Raw genomic sequence first — 27,105 nt, 5'->3', positions numbered from 1 at the left:
TCAGAGATATAAAATTCCTCTGCACCATCTTCTAGACTGTACCTTTGTTTTGTTCTGTTCTTGCCCTGCCACCTGATGTCTCCCATCACTGGCAGAACAGATGCCTGAGAAGTCATCTCCTTGAAGGGGCATCCCATTGTCACCTGGTGGGTACCACTGTCCTGTCTAGAAATAGAGGAATCAAAGCAGGCATTGAACTCAGTGGTCTGCCTAAGAGGTTCGAGAAGTAATCCAGTGATGGCTGTTTGTTTCCAGCATGTGATGTTATTAATCCTGTTACAAACGGTAATGCTTTTTGCTTACAGGGCAGTCTCCTAGGACTTTTATGGATCAGATACTAGACCCTGCTGGGTGATTAAGACACTTAGTCTGCTCGGCGTCGTCCAGCCACTTGAGGATTTTGATTTGCTTTTGACAGATGCTATTCTTCTGAGTTCACCATGTGGACTAGCCACTGTTGCTTGTGGTTCTTTGGGGGAGCGAGGGCCTTCAGGGCCTGATGCTCTGGGGTTGAAATAGGGAACTGGATTCGTCCTTCCCATCCTTTCCCTGTCACAGTCCTCCAGGAGCTGCTGCTTGACTCCCTCACGTGGAGCAAACACAGGAATAAAAGTCTTGTGGAAGAGCAAAAAAGTGCCAAGTCCTATAAAACAGAGGCTCATTAATTTAGTACTTTTATAAGAGAGAAACTCTGTTCTTCACTCTATAAGTTGAAAAGTCTTCATTTAAATACGGGAATTTTGTTGTCAATTGAGGCAATGAGGATTGGCCGATTCCGACAAGGAGAGGAATAGGGAACACATGCATGGTGAGGAACAGGCTCGGGCCCGAGACAGCTTCAGAGGGGCCCTGGCCCACTTCTGCCATCTTTCATGACAAAGTCTTTCACAACTCTGACCCCCATGTGCCCTTTCGTCCCTGGTGGAGGGAATGAGACTGGCTGGTTGGCATAAGGGCCAGTGCTTCTCATGGGCCCTCTCCGCTTCCATTCAGAGCCAGGAATGCAGGCCAGAGGGCACTAACAAGACTCATCTTGGGGAAGTGAGGGCTTAGCAGTGCCCTCACTGGATTGGTCATGGATGGCATGAGCCCAGAGTGAGTCTTCTGGGTGGTGGGGATGTCCCCACTGCCGACACAGATCTCATGCATAGCTTTGATCCTCAGCTCTCTGAGCTGACTACGGTGAGCCCACCTCGCCCTTTCCATTGAAAACTGGCAGCATTGACTGTGCCCTTCAGATTCTAAATCTGACCCCAGGAAGTAGTGGGTGCCAGGCCTCTTCCAAACCCTGGCCATTCTTAGGAAAAAAGCTCTGACAGTTGTACTGCCTCTTCTGAGTGAATGGTGAGAGCACCCGGGCCATGGGAAGCGAGTCTATTTGTCTGAACGAGAGCTGGAAGCTGCCTTTCCTTCTTCATTTGAATCTGGTCACTGTTCTTTAGGACACTGTGAGGTGTCATGGCCAGGGGCGGCATTTCCTGGTGGATAAGTCGGCCATCCAGTACAAACAAGGAACAGACTTTCCTCGAAATGCTCGTGTTGAAGAATCCCAGTGGCTCTGAGGAAAGAGGCCAAGAGCTGATATTTCGGGCACAATGCTGGGCCTGTGTTTGGGGCTAACCCCACAGAATGAACCCTCCATTCAGTCTACCGGGATATGGAGGGGTGAAAGGAAAGAGGGTGCACCCAATTTGGTCAGGACTTGAAGCAGCCTCTGGGAAAGCCCACTCTTTCTCCACCTCCTGGATGTTTCTCTCGTACACTGGCGCAGGAGAGGCAGTGGTCTCTGCCTTCTCTCTTCCCCAACTGCATGGAAAGTACAAGTCACATCAGTGCTTACCTTGCTATCCTTTGGCTCTGCTTCTCTCGCTCCGAGGTGGTAAGGTGGTCCAGGGCTGGGGTTCTAAACTTGGTCTGCCTGGTTTCTAATATTTTACTTTATTTTTTTTCTTTCTGGGTCATACCCGGGGATGCACAGGGTTTACTCCTGCTTATGCACTCAGGAATTACTCCTGGCATGTTGGGAATCGAACTCGGTCAGTCGCAAGGCAAACGCCCTACACGCTGTGCTGTCACTTTAGCCCTAATATTTTACTTGTTAGGGTCCTTGGAACAGCTGAATTAACTTTAGTCCCCTCTCTGATGTGGCGATGGTGACGATAATGGAACTTACCTCCAGGTTATTGTAAGATGACAGTTTCTGTGCCCCTCTTAGCACAGTTTATTAGCATGATAGTAAGTGATAAGTACATTTTATTTATTGCTTCATTGATATGCGGCCTAAAATTCAGGGGTATCCTTATAAGCTTAGACTCCAACACTTCTTATTTATTTATTTTGGTTTGTTGTTGGACCATACTCAGCAAGTGGTACTCTGGGGACCAGGCAGTGCCAGGGATCCAACCAGGATGCAAAGCATACACTCAGCCACTTGCGCTACCTCGCAAGCCCAGTACAGTCTCTTGACCCACCTGGGTACCCCGAGGCAGGGTATCTATCCCACTTACTCTTCTTGCCTCCCTCTGTTCTCCCCCCATCCTTACTGACTTTCTTTCAGTCTCCAGGAAACCCAGCTCTCTTCTGCTCCCAGACGTTGACACAGCACCCCCTGCCTGACCCCTTCTACTCTTTGCTCAGTTCACGGCCTTATAATCCCTCCTCCACCACAGATATGAGAGTGTCCATTATCCTCTGTCATGACCGCTCCCCCCTCATTCTTTTCTTTCACAGTGAACAGCTCCATTTGTGACTGTACAGGTATTTGTAATTTCGCCCTATTGGTTTCCTCAGACTCTCCTATGTTTTAACACATCAATTTTGGGGTGTACCGCCAGTGGCTCACACCTGAATGCAGCATTGTGAGCACAAACTGTAGCTGGAGACAATGTGTCAAGCAAGTCAAGGATGGGCCAGCTTGCTCTGTGCATTGACGGGTGCTACTCCCTAAATATGTAATGCTTAAGTGCATGGTCCTTAGCTACCCTTCTTTTTTTTTTTTTTAAATTTTTTATTGAGTCACCCTGTGGAAAGTTACAAAGTTTTCAGGTTTAAATCTCAGTTATACAATGCTTGAATACCCATCCCTTCACCAGTGCTCATATTCCACCACCAAGAATCCCAGTATAGCTCCACCCCCGCCCCCCCACGCCCCGAGCCCTCCCACCCTTAGCCCCCCCACCTGTGTAACTAATAAATTTCACTTTACTTTCACTTTGATTGCATACAATATTTCAACAAAACTCACTATTATTGTTTGGAGAGTCTCTCCCCTAAAGTCAGACCTCCAGCCACCCTTCTTGACTTCTTCTGTGGGCTGACAGCTGATGGAGAACATAGTGCCTGTTGGCAGAAAACTTTCAAAATACATGTTTAAGGCATGAGGTGGCTTATTATGGGTTCTATCTTCTTAAACTGTGGGTAGTGACCCTAAATGGAGTTGCTTAACTCAATGTTGTTTTAAAGTAAGTGTATGATTTGCTATCAGTGGATGTTTAATTTGCTTATCTATTTTATATCCCCGCAGTCAGGTAAAAATTTCTCAAGGTCGTGAGTGGAAAATTTCTTAGAAGCCCTGTTGTGGATGATCAAGAAGAGGTTGTCAGAGCACTGTTACACTGACTGTGCATGGTTTGGAATAAAGGTGATTTTTAAATTTGGGGTGGAACACCTCCCCCCCTCTTCATTGCTCACATGTTAGGATTGAAGGCCTGGGGTGTGGTAGAGTGCATACCTCCTGTGGGTGAGGTCTAGGTTTCTATCCTGGCCCCAGAAAATAAAGTCTAGGGGGAAAGTTTTGAGTTACAAAATGTTCTGGGACCTCAAGGTGTGGCTGTAGTCGTGCAGTAAAGGCCCAGAGCATGGGTCCGTGGTTTGACTGAAGCCAGTTCAGGAGAGTAACTGATGGCAGCTCTGCCATCCCTCTCGAGATGCTCCTTCTGAAGAGCTCTGGAGTGGACACTCCTGTTTCCCCTTTGTGGACTGAGAGCCAAAAGAAAGGGTTAGCAGGTGCCTTGGAATAGGTTGGAACATTGGAGAAGCACGATTTCCTTCCTCTCCATCATCATCCTGGTATTTGTTATGGTTCCAGGGCCTTGTCATAGGTCCCAAGTGGCTCCTCATCCTCCCGTGTCACTGAGGCCAGGCCTTTGGAGTTAGACATAGCCAGTTCTGCGGGTGCCCTTGAGTGCCTGTCCCCAGGTAGCACTTCTCACAGGACTTTCCCTTCATAGGCCTAGTGAAATCTAGGGGACTGTCTACTCTGGGGGGTAAAGCAGAGGAATATATTTCACAAGGCTTGCCAGTCTTCTCTGAGCAAGTGAGTGGGCCTTCCTTATTTGAGAATTAGAATGGTACTTTCCTCATAAAGTTCTTGGGAAAATAAAATATGCGTGACTGACTACTTGTGAAATCCAAATAAAGTCTGTGACTTGGTTAATGGCCTAGTGCCGAATTACATGCCTTAGTTTTGACAAATATATCATAGTTGTGTAAAGATGCTAACATTCGGGAAACTGGATGAAGCATCTGCAGGGCCCCTGTGCCATTGCTGTAGAGTTTTAGTAAATTTATGAAAAGTGAATTAAAGCAAAAAGTGAAGCATTTAGCAAGGTCCTTGGAATTTGGTAAGCTCTCCAGAGATTCCATGACCATCACTGATACAGTTGTACTATTGTGTATATGAACTACTCAGATACCTTCAGGGTTACTATAACCAGTGTGCGTGTGTGCACGCGTGTGCTTGTCTACCAGGACACTCTGCAAGTGAGTTAAAGCAGCTCATTATTGTAATGGCCCTGGAGCAGGGATCCTGGTGATTTGATGCCTTTATTTTTTAAATTTAATTTTTTTGGTTTGTTCCTGGTTCACATCCGGCGATGCACAGGGCTCACTCCTGGCTCTGCACTCAGGAATTACCCGTGGTGGTGCTCAGGGGCTGGGAATTGAACGTGGGTCGGCCGTGCGCCAGGCAAATGCCCTACCTGCTGTGCTATCACTCCAGCTCCTAAAATATTTTTTTTTAAATGTGGGAGTACTGCTATTTATTCAGTCATTGATTAAGCTGATTGAATTGGGCATGAACTCCATGTTACTTTTTATTACTATTATTATTGAATCACCGTGAGATACAGTTACAAAGCTTTCATGTTCAAGATTCAGCTATACAATGATTGAATACCCATCCCTCCACTAGTGTACATTTTCTACCACCAGTATCCCCAGTATACCCCCCCACCCCATCCCAGTCCTCACGCTGCCTCCATGGCAGACAGTTTCCCCAATAATCTCTCTCTCTACTTTTGGGCATTATGTTTTACTCGAATTTTCCCACCACCATTCAAGCCTGCCTGCCAGGGGCAGATACTAGATCCATTGCTCATTTTGAATATCATGGGTCCCGCAGCCATGTGCTTCTGGAATCCTAGATTGTAGATGGTTGGGTTTCAGAGACATTTCTGTAGGGCACTAATCCATTTTGGGATTTAATTGGGTGTTTCTGGACTATGGCTGTTGGAGCACTAAGATGGTGCCTGGAGGCATATTGTGGGGATGACAGCCATGCCGAAGAACAGGTGGGGAGCCAGGGAGGGACAGCCTGGCACCTCTGCTGCTATGTGGCATAGAGATTTAGTCCTGGAACCCACATACCTGGGCCTTGCTTGTGGAAGCTCTTGGTTGCTGGTATTCCATCTGGAGTAGGTGAGGAGAGAGCACCTGCTCCATCTGGGGTGCCCCAGTGAAATTGGCTCAGTATGGGGCACAGAGAGATTTCCGGCTCTGCGGTGTCTTCAGGACTTACTGCTGTGTCTCTGGCTTTTGATCTCTTTCAAGATTTATGGATATGTGAAGCAAGGCCAGTAATTGAGTTTACAGGGTGGCGCTGGAGTTGTTTCTTGGGAGTGACTGCCAGTGCTTCCATGTATATTGGAAAGTGGGGAGAAGTAGCTCACCCCAACTCCATGAAAGCCTGGAGATTTTAGCCACAAAACCCACATACCCAAATTTTTAGCAGGTTCTATCTTGGTGAGGTCCGTCCCGCGATGGTGGAGTCAGGTCAGGAGTATGGCAGCGATTTTGGATTGTGGAAGCAAACGGCTACTGGGGGCTCTGCTTGCGCTGGAACAGGCCAACCTGCACCCCCCCACCCACCCCCCGATTTGCCCCAGTCTGTCCAGCCATGTGTGAATCCGAGATTAATTGTGGCTTTTGATCTCTTTCGAGATTTATCTATAGGTCTCTGAAATAAGGCCAATAAATGAGCTTGTATAGCTGAGCGGGAGGTGGTTTGTGGGCATGGCTCCCACATACCTAATTTTTGGCCGTTTAATTTCTTGGTAAACTTGATCCCAAATTGCTGGAGTCCGTCCAAAGAGCACAGCGGCAATTTTGCAGTGTCAGGAAGCCTGAAGGCAGCATCAGGCTGCTGAAGTCCTCGCCCCACAGGTACAGCTTGACCTGTTGGCAGCCCCATACCTCCGGTTTGATGTCTTTAATCCTTAGAGTATCATTCTAGCTCCTGAATTGTGCTCGACTCTTGGCCTCCCATCCACAGTCCTTGCCTCAAGTCAGGGATCAAGCCACTGAATTCTGCTTCTCTCACTATTTCTGATTTTCTGACTATTACCTGCTTGCTTTCCTTTTTTCAACCTTTAAATTTTGTTTTTTGGCCATGACCAGTGTTGCTTAGGGATTATTCCTGAGTGTGCTCAGAAAACCATATGTAGTGCCAAGGATTGTACCCAGGTTGGCTGCATGCAAGGCAAGTACCGTACCTGCTGCATTATCTCTCTGGAACCCTTGTGTTCTTTTTTCTGAATACATTGGACCTACCTTGATAATGCAGGATACTTGCCATATCAAGAGCCTAAACTTATTTAATCATGTCCAAAAAATATTAAAAAGTTCTCCTTTGTCATATAAAGTAGATGCACAAATTCTGGAAGTTAGGACTGGGCCATCTTGGGTGGGGGTCAGTATTCTGCCCCCACACATGGTAAGCTGTCTTCCTGTTTCTTCTCTCTCTCAAGTCCATGCAACCTTACAAGGGAGGATACTGCTGGAGTTTTTTTTTTTTTTTCCCCTCTGTGGAATGGAGCTTATGTCCATTCTCTCTGAGCTTATGTCAGAGAGAAGAGTTTCCCCTCTTCCAAGACTGAGGCATCTATGGGTGGGCATAGTAATGTGGTTTCTAGCTGATGTGTGGTGTGCCACTGGGCATCAGGTTCCTGAATTTCTGCACAGAAACTGGACTCTGATTCCTCAGTTGTGAACTTTTACTTTCAGGGCACAGAAAGAGTAATGCAGTTATCTCTTCTTGGTTAACAAATGATGTTAAGTCCTCACTACTGAGTCTGAAATTTATTACATTTACCCCTTTACATTTGTTAATTAAATTAATAGGGTTCACTATTAACAGACTGGAGTGACAGCACAGTGGGTAGGGTGTTTGCCTTGCACGAGGAAGACCCGGGTTCGATTCTCCTGTCCCTCTCAGAGAGCCCGGCAAGCAACTGAGAGTATCCCGCATGCATGGCAGAGCCTGGTAAACTCCTCGTGGCGTATTGGATATGCCAAAAACAGTAACAAGTCTCACAATGGAGACGTTACTGGTACCCGCTTGAGCAAATCGATGAACAATGGGAAGATAGTGTTATGACAGTGCTACAGTGCTACCCTTATTAATGCCGACTGTAGGTCTTAGATGAGCCTGCACATCATACTCCCTTAGTCTTTTTTTTAGGGTCCCATTTCCGCCCTTTATCTTCCTCTTAAATAAATTTGTTAAGGGACCCTAGAGACAGTACAGGGTTAAGGCCTTGCCCATGCCCAAATGGCTCCTGCTGCAGCTCCAGGCACACCCAGCACCATTGAGTGCTCAAATATCCCTAACACACAAGGGCCCGAGCAGTACCGCAGCCTCTAACCAACCCAGTTACATTGAATTACCAACCCAGTTTAATGAGAATCACCAGTAGGGACCCACGGCCCCACCTAAGTCTGCCTAAAAGGTCCAAACAAATTAATGTTTAAAAATATGCCCCCCTCATAGCCCTCAGGAGAAGAGTGATTATCCAGTGGTTTCTCTGTGGCAGAAGAGTCACTCAGTGAGTGAAAATGTGGATTCCTGTGCTTTTTTCTCTCTAGAAGTGAGGATTTACTCCAAACAAATCAATTTGCACATATTTTGACTGGTGGGCTGCTCACCTGGGCAGCCCTGAGCCATGCTGGAAGGCTACCGAAGAGGGGTTGGAGCCCCTGTTAGACAGAGTTGGGGTGGAGTCGGGTTCTATTCAACATCACCAGTGATATGTGGCCAGACCTGGGAATGCCCCCACAGCCTCAAGCACTGGCTGATGGCCACTTGGCCTTCAGAGGTTAACCTTTTTTCTAACACTACCAAAAAGAACAGTGAAAAGGCAGTTGGTGAAGGAATGGTCAAAGGTGGTGGCTGAGACTAAAGTTATCACACACAGTCTGCAGTGAGTCATTCACACCCCTGGCTTGCATTTGGCTCTGCACTTGTCAGCTATGTGACTTGGTGTGGGCGACTAAATCTGTGTCTCAGTTCCTTCCTCAGTCAGTGACAGTCGCTCCTCCAAGGGGTTGTGGCAGAAGTTATATGGAAGCCCTGGCCGGGTAGTTAGGCCTCAGTCATGCTAGTGGCTGTTCTGTTTCTGTCATTAATGTTATCTGAGACTCCTGGGTAACTTCAGACTGTGATCAGCCTGGGTTAGCCGACTTAATAGTTTCAGCAAGGAGAGCTACTGAGTATGGGGGATAAAAAGCAAACAAATGAGGGCAGTAAGAAGTGGGGGCGAGGGTGCCTGAGGCACACAGCTGCTTGGACATTTGCTCTGGGTGTATGCAGCTTCTTAGAGAAACCAAGGTAGTTGACTTCCTCAAGTCTTTGAGCAGTCCTCAGCTTGCTTAACAAGGAATGCCTGTCCTTGCTGAGAGGGGCCTGAGGCCGGGGGGGGGGGGGGGCCGTGGGGGGTGTGGGGGGAATAATCATAATCGGAGTAAGCACAGTGCCTCCAGAGTTTTGCTGGGCCTGGGTGCCAAAAGAAGGAAGTGACTTTTCAGCTTTGTGGAGTCAGACCAAAGCTGAGAAGCTTCCGGTGAGAACCTGGTTACCTGGTAACACATGTAACATCTGAATGCTGGCTTCCTGCCCACCCGCATCAGCAGTGGAGGTCCTTGGCCAATGATTCTCCCTCTGGGCTCCCTGCACTCAGGCTTAGAGGAAGTGGAAGCCTGGGAACACATGGCCCCCAGGAGGGGAAGAACCAGTGGCTCTGTGTTCCAGTTTCCTGCTGAGTTTTCAGAGACTTGCAAATTGATCTAAAATACTCAAGTGTTTCCCTGCCCCCAACCCCCATGGAAGGTGTGATTCAGGCAGGAGCCTGCCTTCTATGTGTGGGGCTGTAACATTTTATCCACTTGTTTGGGATTTCAAATCTGTATGTCTTCAACTAAGCATTTGGGCCCTTTTGAGAATGTTTTCAATCACAGATTCATCAAAACGAAACAGAACAAAAAGGTGTTAATAATACCAGCACATTTTCTTTCAGGAATGGCCTCAATAGGGTAATGGTTCAAATTAGTAGCAGTGAATATTTGGAAGTTGGGAAAGTGATAAGTATGAGACTGGGGCTGGGAGAAAATAAGGCTCTTGTTTTGCATGCAGCTGACCCAGGTTTGATTCCTGGCACTGCATAAGGCCCCCCAGGCAATATACCACTGCCAACCAAAAATGAGGATGCCCAGAGGTGGGGGAGATGGCCCGGAGGCTGGAGCGCATGCTTTGCACCTGGGAGCCACAGTCAACCCCCGGCACCACATGAGTGTCTCTTGAGTGCTGTGCCAGGATTAGCCTCCCCAAGTACCAGCCTCACTGAGTATTTCCCAAAAGCTTAAAAAAACCCAAGGCTACACATAGCTGCCTTAAAGAGAGTTGTCTTGTGGTTTTCAGGATAATGCTCAGGCATTCTTCTGGGAGGCCTAAGGCTGATGCTGTGGGAGCTAGAAAGGCAGAGGCCTGGTTTGAGAACTCAGGGGAGGACTGCTAGGGGATACAGTGATGGGAACAAGAAGGACGGAGTGTTTCCAATTATATTATAGCTGAGTTAAAATCTTATTTAGTAAATGCCATTAATTGAGTTGCTGGCTTATGTACTGGGAGTTTTATTCAGAGACTAAGCCCTTGAGATTGATTATTGATCCCACGTTTATAGAGACTGAAGCCAAGTGATGAGTAATTTCTCTAAGTTCCCATCGGTAGCACCCGATCTGAACAGCATTGGGGTTTGGGGTAGTTTTTCCCCTTATGTACATATTATTTCTGTTCTGTATCTCCTTATGGGGTCTAGTTATAGGAGCAAAGGGTAAAAGGAATGTCTAGGAATGGCTTTTGGACACTGGACATGGTACTAAATGGTAATTGAGAAATATCACTATATCACTGTCATCCCATTACTCATTGATTTGCTTGAGTGGGCACCAGTCTCCATTGTGAAACCTGTTGTTTCTGTTTTTTTTTTTTTTTTTTTTGGCATATCGAATACGCTACGGGTAGCTTGCCAGGCTCTGCCATGCAGGCAGGATACTCTCAGTAGCTTGCTGGGCTCTCTGAGAGAGGCAGAGGAATCGAATCTGGATTGGCCACATGCAAGGCCTTACCTGCTGTGCTATCGCTCCAGCCCAATTGAGAAATATAGGATGATAGATTAAAAAAAAAAACACTTTGGTTGATGGAAAGAACACACATTGCAATCTACAGAATTCCAGGCTCTTTCCAGGGGGATGGTTGCACTTTGGACAGTCCCTGGGCATCAGGGCATTGATCTGCAAGGCACCCTGGACCTATCCCAGAGAAGATTCCATTATCATTTTCTTCTCTGCATTCTCTGTTTGCTTGACCATTTGAGATTTAGTGTCTTACAAGAATTATACATTGAGTTCCAGATATCATTAATCTTGTCCTTCTCCAACATAAGTGTGAAATTAATCAAAAAGGAAAGGGAAATTAATAATACATTGGTATTCACAATTCATCAAGAAGCCTCACAGCAGGTATGAAATTAACTTCTCCAAATTAATACATACCTCAACCAATTAAGGGCATAGAAAAGGTTGTTTATTATTTAAGAAATGTCTCTTAGTGCTTTTACAATTAGATGTTAGGTGGTGTCTAGTGATAAGACATGGAGTATCGGAAGGTCTCTTCTGGACCCACAGAAAGCATTAAACCAGCCCTCCCACCCTCATGTTTTACTGAGATAAATGAGATAAAGCAGATGGTTTATGCATATTTGTTTCCTGTCAATTGAGGAAGGTTTGCCTAAACAATTCACAATTTTGATTTCTATTTACAATAAACTAAATTTGATCCCGGTTCAGTGTTTCCTTGTTATGACATGCGGTGTGATCAGTTTCAAAGGATGCATCAGTATGAGCGCATTACAGAAAAGAATGGAGCATTATAATTATAACTCTTTATTACAGCTATTGCTGAGGTTGATAAAGGACAAGCTCTTGTTACTGAATTATTCCGGTAATTACTTCAGAAATAACAGGCAGCAGTCACCTTCCATTAAGGGTTATCGAGAAAGATCCTTACTATTTAAGTGATCACATAAGTGCTGAATGAATCACCGTCAGCCTCATCATGAGGATTTAAAAATAGGAAGGAACAGTTGACATCATTCTATAGCACATTTTTAAGGAACAGAAAGATGCCAGATAGTTTTTGTTGTTTTTTTTTTTCTTTTCTTATTCTCTTAAGGAAAAGAGATTTCTAAAGATCGGTCCAAGCCCACACGTACAGTCTGTTGACAGTGGCTTTCACACTTGAGTGTACATCTGAATCTCCTGGCGGCTTGCTGGAATTACAGGATCCCAGCTCAGAGTTTCTGATTCAGTCGGTGTGTGGTGGGTTCTGAGATTTTGCCTTTTGTACTTCCTAGATGCACAGTTCATGTTGCTGATTCAAGGACTGCATCTGGTAGAACCATTAGGTTATGGCACAGACTAGGTATGACATGGAGGTAAGAAGTTCAAGGTTAATTCCCCAATACTAATTAAAATAATCCTGACAAAAACACTGAATTTTGTTAAGAAAAGTGTGCATGTTTTGTAAAAGGGATGTTATTTTTGACACTGTCAACGAACATTAAAAGTCGTTGCAAACCTAGATCCAGTGGTTCTGTCCACTCTCTCAGCTCACTATCATCACATCTTGGTAATATCTGGGATAAATAAAGTTGGCTCCAAGTATTACTTTAGTATCCTCTGGGTTAGTAATAAATTCAGAAGTTGCAAAGTATAAATTTTTTTTCTCTCTCTCATGTATGAGTCACTGTCACTGTCATTGTCATCCCATTGCTCATCAATTTGCTTGAGCGGGTACCAGTAACGTCTCCATTGTGAGACTTGTTGTTACTGTTTTTGGCATATCGAATGTGCCATGGGTAGCTTGCCAGGCTCTGTCGTGCAGGCGAGATACTCTCAGTAGCTTGCCAGGCTCTCTAAGAGGGGCGGAGGAATAGAACCCAGGTCAGGGACTGTGTAGGAGAACAGCTATTTTAGCTAAAAGTATTCCAGGTCTCAAGCCACTAAATCCTCAGTACCATACATGCCTGACCAAAAAAAAAAAAAAAAAGTCAGAAAATGAATCTGCCACCCGTAAGGCACAGACTGGGCTGTAATTTCAGCCTTCTGACTGCCCAAGTAGTTACTTATCCTAGAGGTGACTGTACATTAAAACCTTAAGAGTTGATCCTATTGTAAGTTCTATTGTAAGTATGTGAACCCAGCTACAATAATTAAATTTTTTAAAAAGTGTTTCCTAAGGGAATTGTGTCAGAGGTTTGAGGGGACCATGAGATTTTGACTGACTGGTGGTAAGTTTGAAGTTGAAACATTGTATGCCTGAAACTGTGTTATTAACAGTTTTGTAAATTATGGTGCCTAAATAAAATTGGAAAAACCAAAAAGAGATTTCATTCATTTTCTTGGAAGGGGGGGGGAAAGTTACAATAGTAATCATCACTGACATTTGGAACGGATTTGCTGTCTTCTGAGAAGACTGCATTTTGGCCTTGTTGTGTCAGTTTGTGAATTCCCTTCAACAATCTCCAGCGCAGCACTGTGCTTGTTATCTCTGGTACAGACATGGGAGACAGATAATCGGAAAGGTGTTCTGTTTCTCTTACATAGTTTGTGAGTGTTTGATTCCAAGCATCATGCACAGACAGTGTAGGGGAAAACTTAGAGGAGAGTTGGTGGTAGTTTTTGTCATTTTGGGGAGGTAAGTTTGGGGCCATACCCCGCTGTTTTCTGGGCTTCTTATTCTTGGCTCTGCACTGGGATCACTCTTACAGGGTTTGGGGATTGGATCTCAGTTGGCCTTATACAAAGCAAGTGACTTACTGCTGTACTATCTCTACTGTCCTTAGATTTGATCTTTTAAAAGAACATTTTCAATGGCAGCTTGATGAGATGAAGGTCTTATTCAAATAAAAAGATGTTAGAAAAAAAGATGAAGTGTGCTGAAACAGAACATATTTAGGGTTAATATTATACTGTGGACAATGACTTTTCTAGAATCTTATAACTGGTAAGGTATAAGTGTATTTGCACTTGTATGTTTATTGCAACACTGTTTACAATAGCCAGAATCTGGAAAAAACCCGAGTGCCCGAGTGTACAAAGAAACTTTGGTACATCTACACAATGGAATACTATGCAGCCTTAAGAAAAGATGAAATCATGGTGTTTGCATATAAGTGGATGGACATGGAGAGTATCATGCTAAGTGAAATGAGTCAGAAAGAGAGGGACAGACATAGTATGATTGCACTCATTTGTAGAATATAAAGTAACATAATAGGAGACTAACAATGAAGGACAGTAGAGATAAGGGCCAGGAGGATCACTCCACAGTTTGGAAGCTGGTCTCACCTGCTAGGGGAAAAGGCAGTTGGGATGGAGAAGGAACCACTAAGTAAATCATGGTTGGAGAGATTGCTCGGGATGAGAGATGTGTGCTGAAAGTAGACTAAAGACCAAACATGATGGCCTCTTAGTATCTATATTGCAAACCATAATGCCCCACAGTAGAAAGTAAGAAGGAATGAACCTGCCACAGAAGCAGGGGGTAAGATGGGGTAAGGGTGGTGGGAGGGCTGTGGGGACATTGGTGGTGGAAAATCTGCACTGGTGGATGAATGGGTACTAGATCATTGTATGACTGAAACTTAATCATGAAAGTTTGTAACTGTATCTCACGGTAATTCAATAAACAAAACAATACAAAATAAAACACACAAAAATGAAACATGTAAATGTAGCCATTCTGCCTAGCGTAAGTGCTCAGTCATATGCCAACATGGTAACATTGTGACTGATGGAAGTAAGACAATATAAGGAAGAACAAACAATATAAATTTATTGGGGGAAGGGTTTGGGCTGCTTCCAGCTCTGTGCTCAGGAGTCACTTCTATTGGTGCTCAGGAACCATGTGATGCTGTAGATCATGCTGGGGTCACTCACATACAAAGAAAGTATCTGAATCCCTGTACTATATCTCTGACCCCGAGATGTAAATTTGTAAACATGGTGCCGGTGCCACATTTTTCCAAGTTACAGACTTAGATGGCATTACCACTTGAAATCTTTTTAGGTATGCATTTTAGGCAGAACCTTGGATTCCCTCTAATTAGTTTCTCATAGGATCATCTGTGCAGAACATCTCTGGTGTTCTCCATGTTTGCCTAGTCTGGAAGAGGAGAGAGAGTAAGGAAAGTCTGCTGGGTGCCATGTCTGTGGTTGTTCTTAGTATCTAAGAGCCCGAGATACTCTTTGGAATAGTCCCTATTTGGAGAGGCAGTGCCTGTTATAAATAGAAGATAAAGAGCTTGAATGTAATCATTGTTAAGGGACCAACCTCACAGACTCTAGTTTGAAGAACCTGAGGGATAAAGACAGGCGGAGACCCATGGGTCTGGGATCAGCTGTCATTATTTATGTCATTAGACTTAGAGTTCAGTGAACCCCAAACGTGGTTTTATTATGTGTAGGTTTGTCCTTTCAGCCTTGCTGCAGGGAACTTAGGTTTATCTGCTTATACCCATCACAGTGCTCCTGAGTCACTCCCATTCCTTTGTTTATCTGTAAACTCTTCTCTGCACCCTCCTTTTCAACCAGTTAATCACCTTTTCCCTAATCAGATTCTGTTAGTTGTAAGATCAGATCCTTCTAAGGACTCTGAACTTGTATTTTAAGTTATGTCTGTTGTATAGTTTACCTTAAAGCAATGTCCTTTCTGTGTGAACACAGGAAGACAGTTATATTATGCTTTGTAACTTGGGGGTTGACTGACTCCAGTAATATTTACTCCTGGGCATCTACTTTTTCGACTCAGTTGCCCTTAGTTCCTAGCACCCCAGAAGCAGGGTCCCGATGAGGGACTGAATGAACCCAGGGCAAGCTGTGAGCTACTCTGGCATTGAAATGGGCCAGGCCAAAGTGCCACAATACTTAAACTATAAGTTGAGGGCATGATCATGGACAAATGCTGTCATGATCCAAAAGTAACGACAAGATTAGGACCCTGCTGGGGATAGGAAGACTAACCTGGCCTGAGGACTGTGGTCTGGAATATATAGTGAGATGTCCTCAAGAAGAACCAAACTTTAAGTTTGATATATCTCTTACTGTGCTCATACAGAATGACATTGTTAGAAATATTAGAAGTATATTTACCACAGAAAGGTGTACAGAAAGGACACCTTTCTGAACTTTTTTTATTCTTTCTCCTCATCAGAAGGTTTTGGATCTAAGTAGCAGTTTGAATGTGAAAAGAAGAGTTGGTGATTTTTATGGCTACATTGAACTTCCATGGAAGAGTCTGGCAAGCTCCCTGTAGTGTATTCTATATGCCAAATACAGTAACAATAAAAGGTCTCATTCCCCTGACCCTAAAAACAGCCTCCAATCATTGGGAAAAACAAGTAAGGAGAGGCTGCTAAAATCTCAGGGCTGGGACAAATGGAGATGTTACTGGTGCCGCTGGAATAAATTGATGAAGAATGGGATGACAGTGACAGTGATACAGTGAGATTTACTACAACTATTTAAATGGATTACGAGCTGAGGAAAGAAGAAAGTGACACACCCTTGTTGGGATCCCACCCTTGATCTCCTAGTAATCTGGAGTAATCTCCTTGGATAAGATTTTGTTAATCTCCTGGAGGAGTGGTTTTACTCCTCTTTGTTGATTTATTAATGTTCAATTCACCTTTTTATTACCACCCTACATGATTGCTATATAAACTGAGACTGTAAGATCTGAGGGGGCTGGAGAGAGAGAAGCAGAAGGGGAATGGAGTTTGGAATAAACTGCAATTGATACTGACCAGCCTGGCCCTCATTCCTTCCTTCACCTACTTATCAACATAGACCTCCCACAGGTGGGGGAAGTGGCGTGAGACTACCGACCACGGGACCACAGGTGGAGGGAGAGATACAGCGCAATTGCCCCTTTGTTTTTTACACCATTATGGATCACTTTTAGAGATCATTTGAATGTAGGGGAGGGGGCAAGAAATGAAAATTCAGAATTTTAGTAGTATGCCACTCTGAAGTATGGTTTGTCAAATGGGATTTTGTTTTTTGTGGCTCATTTGTAGTGTCTTTGATCTGAAATAGAAGATAAAAGGGGTAAATGTGGGTTGAAAATGGGATTTCAGTTTTCTGGCAACTCTCACTGTGTTTCCCCTTGTGAATGCTGCCACTTTCTGGATTGAATTGTATTCTCATGATCTGCGTACAAATGCTTTCACAGTTTAGGTGTAATTAAGAATGGGAGGAAAATCAAAGCATAAATCTAAGAAGAGACTGAGGGAGTCTGTTAATCCCCAGAAAAGATACTTTTGAATAAAATCATGATTAAAATAGTAGAGTCATGCTATCATGAAGATTAGAAAGAAGATAGGACTTTCTTTAACCTATAAATGGAGTTCATAGGTACTTCCTTTATAGACCTAACGAGAAATGGCTATATAGTTTTGTTCATGCTATATATATCTGGATCCCCAGGAAATGTTATTTAGGATTAAACATTAAAGTTTACTGAAGATAGAAATGAATGGCCTTTTGATTTCTTGGTGACTAAAAGACTTTGTGGGGTTATAGAATCAAAAGTAATGAAATAGTTTTCATGTGATTCAGAGTAGCCTGTCTGATTCCTAGAGTAAAATCAAGATTTAGTTCTTAACTAGAACTAAACTATTACTTAGTTCTTAACTACTGCAAGTATTGTTAAAGAATAAAATCCAGATTTTAAAATATTGGGGTAGGTAAAGGGTAACAAACATTATTTTGGTGGCATATCATGAACAATTAGGAGCTAATAGTTTTATTACTGGCATGATTCATAAGTTGCTACTGTCTGTGCACTTGATCCCAGTATTACCAAGGAACATTGCCATAGAATGTAACAAATGAGATGTGTATAAATGTCTACCAGAAAGAGGAAAAGCACTGAAAACAATTGGTATTATTTTGATCTGAGGCAGAGGGATATTTGTTTTATTATCCCATAAAACAAATAGGATATAAATGTGTGTACATAGACTATTGTGTACACATTCTGTACATAAATCTTTGATGATGATCTTGTGTGTCATCCTTGCGCAGGGGCCATGCTAATCTTCTCTGTATTGTTTCAATTTTTAGTATATGTGCTGCCAAAGTGAGCACAAATCTTTGATGATGACCAGTATGCTTAGAATTTATTGTTTATTTATTTATTTATTTTTGAAACTACACTGACTGCATCTTCTCCCTCTCCCTCTTTCAAGGGAAGAGAAGAATGATCATTAGTGGTAAAAGACCACTGCAAAAGCAACACTTAGAACTGCTTCCCTCTCAGGAGAGGATAGCTCTTCTTTATGGTTTTGGGTGCTCTGCATGATCAGAGAAACTTCTCTAGTGATGAACTAAACCAATGATCCCTGAAAGTATAGTCTAGAATTTGTTTTTTAAAATATAGTCAATTGGACTTCCTAAAGTTAGTTTAGTTTTCTGTATTGTGATAATTCTGCTTCCAAAACTATCCCCTTACTTCAAAGAGGAGAACAAAGCTGGTATAAAAGGGGTATAACAAAGCCTGTGATCTCTGGCATAGATGATCCAACCATAGATACCAGCAGTATATCTCTGAAGACCAGACTAGATATACTGCTGGTATCTATTGGTTCCAACCAATAATAGAAATAGAAACCACCTGCTCTCCCAAGTTGCTCTAGTATACAGCCTTCTGATATTGAACAGAGATTTTTTGATACAGTAAGGATATTAGCACTGTCAAGGGCAATTTGATGCTACAGACCATAGAACGAGAGAGTTGGCTCATTTTAACTAAAAATAACAAAACTCTGAGATGGTTTTTCAGCAGAAAATTGTGAGTGGTCTTCGAAGTTGTTAAAAATAAGATAAACCAGTTAGTCTTGGAAGACTCCTTTTCTCCTTCTTTCTCTCTCTTTGACTTATCTTTCTCCTTTATAATTCTTTGCAATCCTTATCAGAAGTACTGTGTGTATCTATTAAAGGGCATATCTCTTTCTTTTTTCACAAAGGGGTTTATAGAGGAAAACTTTTGGTTAGATCAGAATCTCAGATGTTTCTAAAATGGCCTTTTCCTGTTTTATTTTAAAGGATTTTTAATTTTTATCACTGTCACTCCGTTGCTCATTGATTTGCTCAAGTGGGCACCAGTAACATCTCCACTGTGAGACTTCTTGTTACTGTTTTTGACATATCGGATATGCCATGAGTAGCTTGCCAGGCTCTGCCATTCGGGCCAGATACTCTCAGTAGTTTTCCGGGCTCTCCAAGAGGGATGGAGGAATTGAACCTGGGTCAGCTGTGTGCAAGGCAAACGCCCTACCCACTGTGCTATCGCTCCAGCCCTGCACTATTTATCAAATTATATAAATCAGCATCTGTGGTCTTTTAATTACTTCTGAATTGAACCTATAGGGATCTTGTTCCCTAGTTTAAACTAAACCCAAAGCATCAAAGACAGAGCATTTTAATCTTGCAGCTCAGAAACTGGTTATGAAAGCTCTCAGAAGTGAAAAAAGAAAATTTATCTGTATGGTAAAAAATAAGCTTTATCCATATGTTTGTCTATATCAGTGTATGAGCTCACCATGAATATACCTATAAGATGTTCATGATGTATGGGTTCAGCTATAATTATTACATATAAAAGTGTCAACAATAGATTTCTCCAGGTAAGAAAGGTAAGGTGTTGAGCACTGACGTGTAGTTTGTTTTAATTTTTATAAGTTTCTTTAAATTTTTTTAATTGTATCACAGTCAGAGACAAGTTAAAGAGTTGTTCATGATTGGGTTTCAGTCATATAATGTTCTAGCATCCATCCCTTCACCAGTGTACATTTCTAACCACCAATGTACCTAGTCCCTCTCCTCCCCTCTGCCACCTGCCGCTATGGTAGGCATTTTTCTTGTCTCTCTTATTCTCTTTCTCTGTCTCTCTCTCCCCTCTCCCCAAACACATATGCATGCTCTCATTCTCTCTCTTTCTTTCTTTGGATATTATAGTTTGCAATACAGATACTGAAAATTTATCATGCATATCCCTTTACCTACTTTCAACACTCAGTTCTTATCCAGAGTGATCATTTCTAACTATTATTGTCATACCGGTCCCTGCCCTTCACTCCCCACACATTTGTGGCAAGCTTCTAACCATTGACCAGTCCTTCTGGTTTTTGTGGTTTTTAAGGTATGAAAATTTTGTTTGTTTTGGGCCACACCTGTCTGTGCTCAGGGTTTACAGCTGACTATACAGTCAGGGTCACTCCTGGACGGTTCAGAGGAACATATGGGGCTCCAGGAGTCAGAGTCAATTAGCTGTGTAGCACCTTAGCCACTATATTATCTCTCCATCCCAGGGGTTTTATTTTTTGCCTACTAGTTATCTGTTTAATTGAATAAACTGGCTCAAAATTCACTTGACTCATTGTTTTTTTCGTTCCCTGTTTGAGGTGTGGGGGTGAGGGTGGGGAAGCATCGAATTCTAGAGCCATACTTGGAGGCATTCAGGAGCTATTCCTGCTCTGCACCGTGGAGTAACCTGGCAGACCTGGGAAACCATAACAGTTGGTGACCCCAAGGATTTGAACTGGGGTCAATTGCGTGCAAGGCAAGTGCTATAAATCCTGTACTATTTATCTGGTCCTATTTTTAAAATTGAGTGTGTACATGTACTCAGTATTTGTGTCTTATTAATGCAGTATAGTCTGGAAAGCATTAGGGTTGGTAAAAGCTCTGGCTTAATGTCTCCTGAGACTTGGAACAAAGAGCAGTTCTGTGCAGAGATACTCCGTCTTGGCCACATGTAGTCTTACTCCTGCTGAACTCATGACGGGTGGATTTGGATCCAAACAAGTGAGATAATTTTTCAGAAAAATACTTCTGGGTGTTGAAGTGATAGGGTTTCCTACCTAGCTACTTTAGATATCTTTTTTGGAGGAGACTCTCTTAAAGGCAGTTGGGTTCCAAAGTAGAAGAAGCAGAGTTCACAGAAGCTCTTTGTCAGCCTATTTGTATTGAATCAAGTACTTAAAGAGAAGAAACTTGGGGGCTGGCGAGAGTACAGCTAGTAAGGTGCTTGCCTTGCACACAGCCAACCCAGGTTGGACTCCCCAGAACCCCATATTGGTTTCCTAAGCCTGCCCAGGAGTGAGCCCTGAGCACAGAGGCAGGTGAGCCCAGCTGGGTGTGGCCCAAAAACAAACAAACAGACAAAAAATCGAAATTCATAAGAGGAGAAACTTAACTATATCTTTGTCCTTGTGATTTCAGGAGTGATTCCTGTTCTGAAGTGGACACTGGCGGAGGATCCATTAGCCATGTAAGTACTGTAGTAAGCAGATGTTCCCCTGGCTAAGCACAGACCATGGGATATTTGCCCATGGGAGGGAGAGGCTAAGTGGTTGAATTAGATGATGGCATTTGGCATCATTCAAACAAGAGCACTATGGTCCCCAAAGAGCAATTGGTGGCTATCCCTTGGCATCCATTCCTAAACAGCCATCTCTGACTCTCTGTTTAAGGCTTGGAGTAATGGTCTTGAGGCATAATTGAGCAAAAATTTTGTGGGTGAATGGGTGGGTGTAGGGCATAAAATGCTGAGGCTCAAACCCTAGGCCTCATAGTTGTGGGGTATGCATGCTACCCCTGAGCCAGGGATATTTTCTATGTCTGGAATTAAATATCTAGTGACAAAAAGAGACAGGAGCAGAAGACCATTTATTACTGCTTTGATCATTATCAAATACAAAAGCCATTTACAGTTTCATAGTGGGCTGACTGCTTCAGAGCAGCCTAGCTCAGACTGGCACAGAAGATCATGATGTGAATCGAAGTACAGCCAAAGAACTGCAGAGCGTGACTCATTAAGACTGCATAATCTCTGAACTGTCTGTATGTTAAGGAACAATTGCTCAAGAACTGCCATGTCCCTAAGTCCACAGTTATATGCATATTTTATGGGGGAAACAATTTGCTACTTAGTCTTCCCCACCCCCCTCTTTTTCTGATGGTCTGAAAAGCCCAAAAGTATTTAATGCCAATGTCATTACTACCATTGAGAGTTACCTTGGTCAATTTGACCTTCAACTCCAGAGCAGAATGTTTGGATTTAACAGGATTTGGTGTCAAGGTTATGGGCCACCAGAGTGAAAAGAGCATTCCTGATTCTTGTTTCTTTAATGTACATGGGGCTTTGAACCAACTTTGTCTCTAACGACATCACAGGAGGAAAGGACTACCCAGTGATTCCCAAACAGAGAATCACTGAGAAGCTAAAGAGGAATGCCTGGTGTGAATACAAAGCCTTAATGTTGGAGTGAGAATATCATGTGACTGTGTGACTATCCCAGGCATCTTTCTATAGCTGTCACCCTGAGACTTTGTCCCTCTGGGAGAAACCAGAGAAACAAGAAGTATCTCCTTCAGACCTCAAAAGGATTTTGAGTTTCTAAAGAGGTGGGATTTTGTTAAAGATGCACCAGGCATATTTAATTCAGCCCTTCACTTTGCATGCCCCCGGCACTTACTGGGAATAGCACTTTAGCTCAGGATAAGGGCAATTGCACAGTCTTGGGGTGGGGTGTGTGTGGGGGTAGGGGCGGGTATCCTGAAACCCAGTCTGTGCTGACAGATCTGGAGGCTTATTCCTTGCTCCCTGAGAGCTGCCAGGTGGGGCAGCAGGGGGAGCCAGTTATTATCTTGGAGAGTTGGGGCCATTATGTGGTCCCTGCTACCCAGTGGCTGTAGTGCTCTGAGCCTTGTTCTGTTTTCCTGGATGCTGATTTCTTTCCTGCCTCCTGTTCTCAGCTCTGCACTATGTGGGGCTGACAGCCTTCATGGTGCAGGCAGACGTGTTGTCATCATGTGGTCCTTCTGGGCTGTATTTATCTGAAACCAAATATGTTGTCATCTTCCCTCTCCAATACCTCTTACCTAGGGGCCTGCAGTCCTCCTGGCACCTTGGGAATAATGAACCAAGCTAAAGAGCAGCTGTCTGTCAGCTTCCTCCCGAGCCTTCGGCGCGGGCGCTTGTCAGCCTGCTGCTGGAGGAGTTCCCAACGCAGCAGACTTGGCTGTCATTGACATTTATGACTCGAAAGCCACATCATCGATGAGTTTGTGTTACTTAGAATCTTTTAAATCACCTTCAGAAAAGAGGCTGTGGTACCTCCCCTCATCACTTACTCAGGGTCCACTTAGGGTCATGCTTAAGTGTGGAAATTGTTGCTGCTTCTGGAAGGTGGAGATGTGCCACACACACCCCCTCCCCAGCCCTATCATACTGTCCAGTCAGTTCTGCTGCTTTGGAAATGAACCGAGTTTTCCCTGAGCGTGTGCTTGTCTGTGTTACCGGAGATTAAGATGGTGATGGGCATTCAAGTAAAATGTTAGGATGGAAACTTTGACCACCGCAGTGATGTTATTCTGATATTACTGTGATACTGATGTCAAAAGATGTTTCTCAGGTTGGTAGAGGTGAAAGAACCAGCTTCTAAGCTTTATTTCTTGGGCCTAGAGAGAGCGAGAGCTCAATGGACTAAATAAACTTTGAATTTGGAAGCCTGGGGTTTGATCCCCGACTGCAGAGGATGGCACCAAAAAACCTCAAAGGTATCCTTGAAAACACATACTGCCAAGCAAAGTCGAGAAAATGTGAGTGCATGGGATGCGTTTACTTCCCTGGGGTCTGGTGAGACTGTTCATGTCCTGATGGTATCACTGTATCAAAATATCACTGTCATTCCATTGTTTGTCGATTTACTCGAGTGTGCACCAGTAACATCTCTATTACACTCAGCCCTGAGATTTTAGCAGCCTCTCCTTATTTGTCTTTCCCAACGATTGGAGGCTCTTTCAGGGTCAGGGGATTGCTGTTTTTGGCCTATCCAATACGCCACAGAAAGCTTGCCAGGCTCTGCCCATGAGGGTGGGATACTCTTGATAGCTTGCTGGACTCTCTGAGAGGTATATGCATATATACATATATATATGTATATATATATATGTACATATAATTTGTTTCCTACTGTCTGAACTCCATCAAATATGGTGTGCTAATTATGGAAAATGGGTAGGAAGTGTCTTATACTGTGTCACATGGTCACTTTGCAGCCGCGCAGTCTAGAAGGTGGCCTGGGGTGTGGTGGCAGTTGGGTAGTGGAGGTTGGCTGCCGGGGCTGGGTCCCTTGGGGCAGGGAGGGTTCTCACATGCCCCCCTCTGGGGCGCCCTGAGTGAAAACAGCCTGGCACGGAGTCCAGTGGCATGGCTATGGGGGCCTCATGCCTGGTCTTATTCCTCGTCATACCATCAGGGCCAGCCTAGAGCCTGGCACATGGCAGGCAGCATGATGGGCTGAACAAATGGGTGTTAGGGGTGAGGGTGGGGGAGGAGGAGAATTCAGGGCCAGAGAGATGGCTTACAGGGGTGGAGACCATGCAAGGCTTATCCTTGCTCTGAGTTTGATCCCCAATACTGCATTGCACCCCTCCCATCATCCCCCATGACACCAGCTTCCAGCCCCATACCAGAGCCCCTCAACTCCCCATCAAAAAACACAAAAACAAAACAAAAAAGGTTTCCCAGGTTAAAAAGTCCCTCCCTCTTTCTCTCCCTTGCTTCTTCCCTCCTTTTGTCCCTCCCTCCATCCCTGCCTCACTCTATTCCTCTCTCACCTCCCTTTGTCCTTCCTTCCCAGTACTAGGAACAGAGAAATAATGTCATCAGCAGCAAATCCAGATCACGGGATTTGATGCTCAGGATATTTTCCTGCTGGCGTCAGAGCTGAGTAATCCTGGGAGAGATGTTACAGGAATGGGGACTTAGATGGCAGCTCTTTGAGGCGATTAGGATACTGCCTCCCTGCCTGTGCTCAGATTTCTTTTGGAGGCTCCTGGAACATTTGTCACATCCCAGGAAATGTCAGTGCCTGACCTTGACTGTGGGCTGAGCAGCTGCATCTTAGTCTGGAGCTCGTCTGGAAAGGAAGGTGAGGGAGCAGGCTGCAGGGCCAGCTCCAGGGCCACGGTCGTCCTGGCTCTGCCTTTGCCTGCCATGCACCTTTCAGCTCCACACCCGCTCCTCCTCCTCCTCCTCCTCCTCTGCTCAGTGCCTGCACTGGAGGCAGCAGCTGCCTGTCGAGAGCGGGGCACAGTAGGTTAAGCCGTAACCCCCTCCTGGCACAGGGGAGAGGCAGAGTTGCAGGGTTAAGGACAGGGCTATGACCCATCTCTGTGGGTTTGCGTGCATGTGTGTGTGTAGCTATACTCAGTGGTTATCAGGGCTTCCTCCTGGCTCTGTGTTCAGAAATCACTCCTGGGGGGCTGGAGTGATAGCACAGTGGGTAGGGCATTTGCCTTGCATGTGGCCAACCTGGGTTCGATTCCCAGCATCCCAAATAGTCCCCTGAGCACAGCCAGGAGTAATTTCTGAGTGCAGAGCCAGGAATAACCTCTAAGCATTGCCCGGTGTGACTCAAAGAGCAAGAAAAAAAAAGAAGAAATCACTCCTGATGGTGCACTGAGGACCATATGGGGTGCCAGGGATGGAATTGTGCAAGGCAAAGAACAGAGCTGTCTTCTGCTCAAGGCATGCCTGCCTTAACTGCCCGAAACCAAAATCTACTTCACAGAAGAGGTTTCAAAACCAGGACCAGGCATCTGTTCTCCAGCTTTACTTGAGAAAAAATTTTTTTTAAGCATTTTAAACACTTTGATATCCAGACAGGTCCAGAGACTTAGTAAAATACTCACTGTGCCTTCCTGTCAGATTTTACTGGTTCTTTTCTGAGAACAGATGACGTCTTGTGAATTGTGAAATGTGCCAGCACAGGCTTACGCTTTACGACAAGCGGCTTTGTCCCTGGAAATGCTAAAACAAAACAAAACCGGGTCCACCTGGAACCCAGAACTTCACCCACACTGTAGGGGAGGGCGACGCTCCCTGGATTGGCCCAGACCAAGCATTTCCTTCCTTCCTTCTTTTGGGCAGGGCCAAGACAAGTCCTGATGAGGCCTGAGGGCTTCTCCAGCTTTTAGCTATCATGGCTGAGCAGATTGGTGTGGCTGAGAGTGTCAGGGATTTTTCAACTCCCCCTGCCCCCCACCAAGTGTGTGAGGCCTCCAGAACTGCACCCTGTGATTCTCATGGGGCCCTGTGGTGCTGGGGATTAAGTCAGGGTTGGCTACATGCAAGGAAGTGCCTGAATCCCTGTACGATCTTTCCAGCCCCGGTTTCCTTTCTTTATTCTGCTGTTTGGTGTCTGTTTTTCTCCTCCTTGTGTTTCGAGGCTGTAGTATGCCTAGGAGTCCTCTCCATTATTGTCTTCCTCCAGCAAGGGTGGGACGCCCTTGGCAGGGGCGACTTCAGGGCCACACTTGGCAGTCCGAAGGCTTTTCCCTCCTGCCTCACTCCCTTTGCAGGATTCTCCATCATGCAGGATGCCACAGTCCACTCACTCACTCTCCCCTCTCCCCGGACTGGCGGGGTGGGCCTGCCTGGATGGTGCTCCGGAACAGAGCGGAGCCTGTTTACTTCACCGTTTGGGTTTGGTGTGTTGAATAGGCGGCGTCGGTTAGAGCAGCCTGGGCTCCTGTGCTGGTCAGAGAAGGCGGGCAGGCCCACGGGCAGCCTCTGCGGACAGCAGCGTCTGATGCTGGCTGCTCAGATCTTTTGTTTTAGCATCTGAGCCTCAGCCAGGAGGAGGGTTACCAGCACCTACAGCTCCCAGCCAGACAGGTGCTCCTTCTCCCTCTAATGCTGCAGGAATGCTTGGGGAAGAAGCTGCGACTGTCATGAGAATTTGGCTTAAGATTTGGGGCCTCTGGGTGCCCTAGAGAGACAGAACAGGTGAATGAAATTCTAGGCAGTGACAAACTCCTATCATTGACCTAAAAATACTAGGAAAATGAAAAACTAACCAAGGGCATCTAAAATACAAGACTTTGGTTTTGTTAACAGATGCAGACATTTTGATAATCAGGCCGGGGAAAGAGCTCAAAGGACTGAGTGCGTGCTTTGATTGAGGGGCCCTGGGTAGGATCCCTTCAGCACAGCTGGGAGAGAGCCGTGCACACGAAGCACTAAGCCAGTGATAATTCTGAACTCCTTGACTATGGCCCAACATTAACAACCAAACAAAAAAATCCAGTCAAGGATTGGGGGGATAGTTTAGGGGTTAAGACATTTGCTTTGCATGCAGCCGACCTCAGTTTGATTTCCAGCATCACATATGATCCCCCGAGCTTTCCCAGGAATACAGAACCAAGAGTAAGCTCCGAGCACTACTGGATGTGCCCTGCTCCACCCCTCACTCCCCCAATATAATTGCTAAATACACTTCTGAAATGCCCTTCCCATCAGTTTTGGTGCAAGCTGGAGTGATAGCATAGTGGGTGGGGTGTTTGCCTTGCACACAGCCAACCTGAGTTTGATTCCTCCATCCCTCTTGGAGAGCCCGGCAAGCTACCCAGAGTATCCTGCCC

General features: G+C 44.8%; 1 protein-coding gene and 2 non-coding genes across 4 annotated transcripts in view; 1 reads left to right on the top strand and 2 right to left on the bottom strand.

Annotated features, from left to right (window-relative positions):
- The window catches only part of MGAT5 (alpha-1,6-mannosylglycoprotein 6-beta-N-acetylglucosaminyltransferase), a 384,102-nt gene that overhangs the window by 42,135 nt on the left and 314,862 nt on the right, over window positions 1-27,105 (top strand). For both annotated transcript variants that reach the window (XM_055122917.1, XM_055122916.1), the window contains exon 2: window positions 20,896-20,944. The gene's annotated coding sequence lies outside the window, so the exon portion shown is untranslated. The remainder of the gene's footprint in view (window positions 1-20,895; window positions 20,945-27,105) is intronic.
- LOC129400464 (U6 spliceosomal RNA) lies at window positions 17,657-17,760 on the bottom strand. The gene has a single exon (XR_008627704.1). It is a non-coding gene; the product is annotated as a U6 spliceosomal RNA (small nuclear RNA).
- Window positions 17,823-18,030, bottom strand: LOC129400344 (small nucleolar RNA U3). The gene has a single exon (XR_008627602.1). It is a non-coding gene; the product is annotated as a small nucleolar RNA U3 (small nucleolar RNA).

Source organism: Sorex araneus, chromosome X (genome assembly GCF_027595985.1).
Source record: "Sorex araneus isolate mSorAra2 chromosome X, mSorAra2.pri, whole genome shotgun sequence".
Classification (NCBI taxonomy): Eukaryota; Metazoa; Chordata; class Mammalia; order Eulipotyphla; family Soricidae; genus Sorex; species Sorex araneus.
This window is presented reverse-complemented; position numbering and strand designations above follow the sequence as displayed.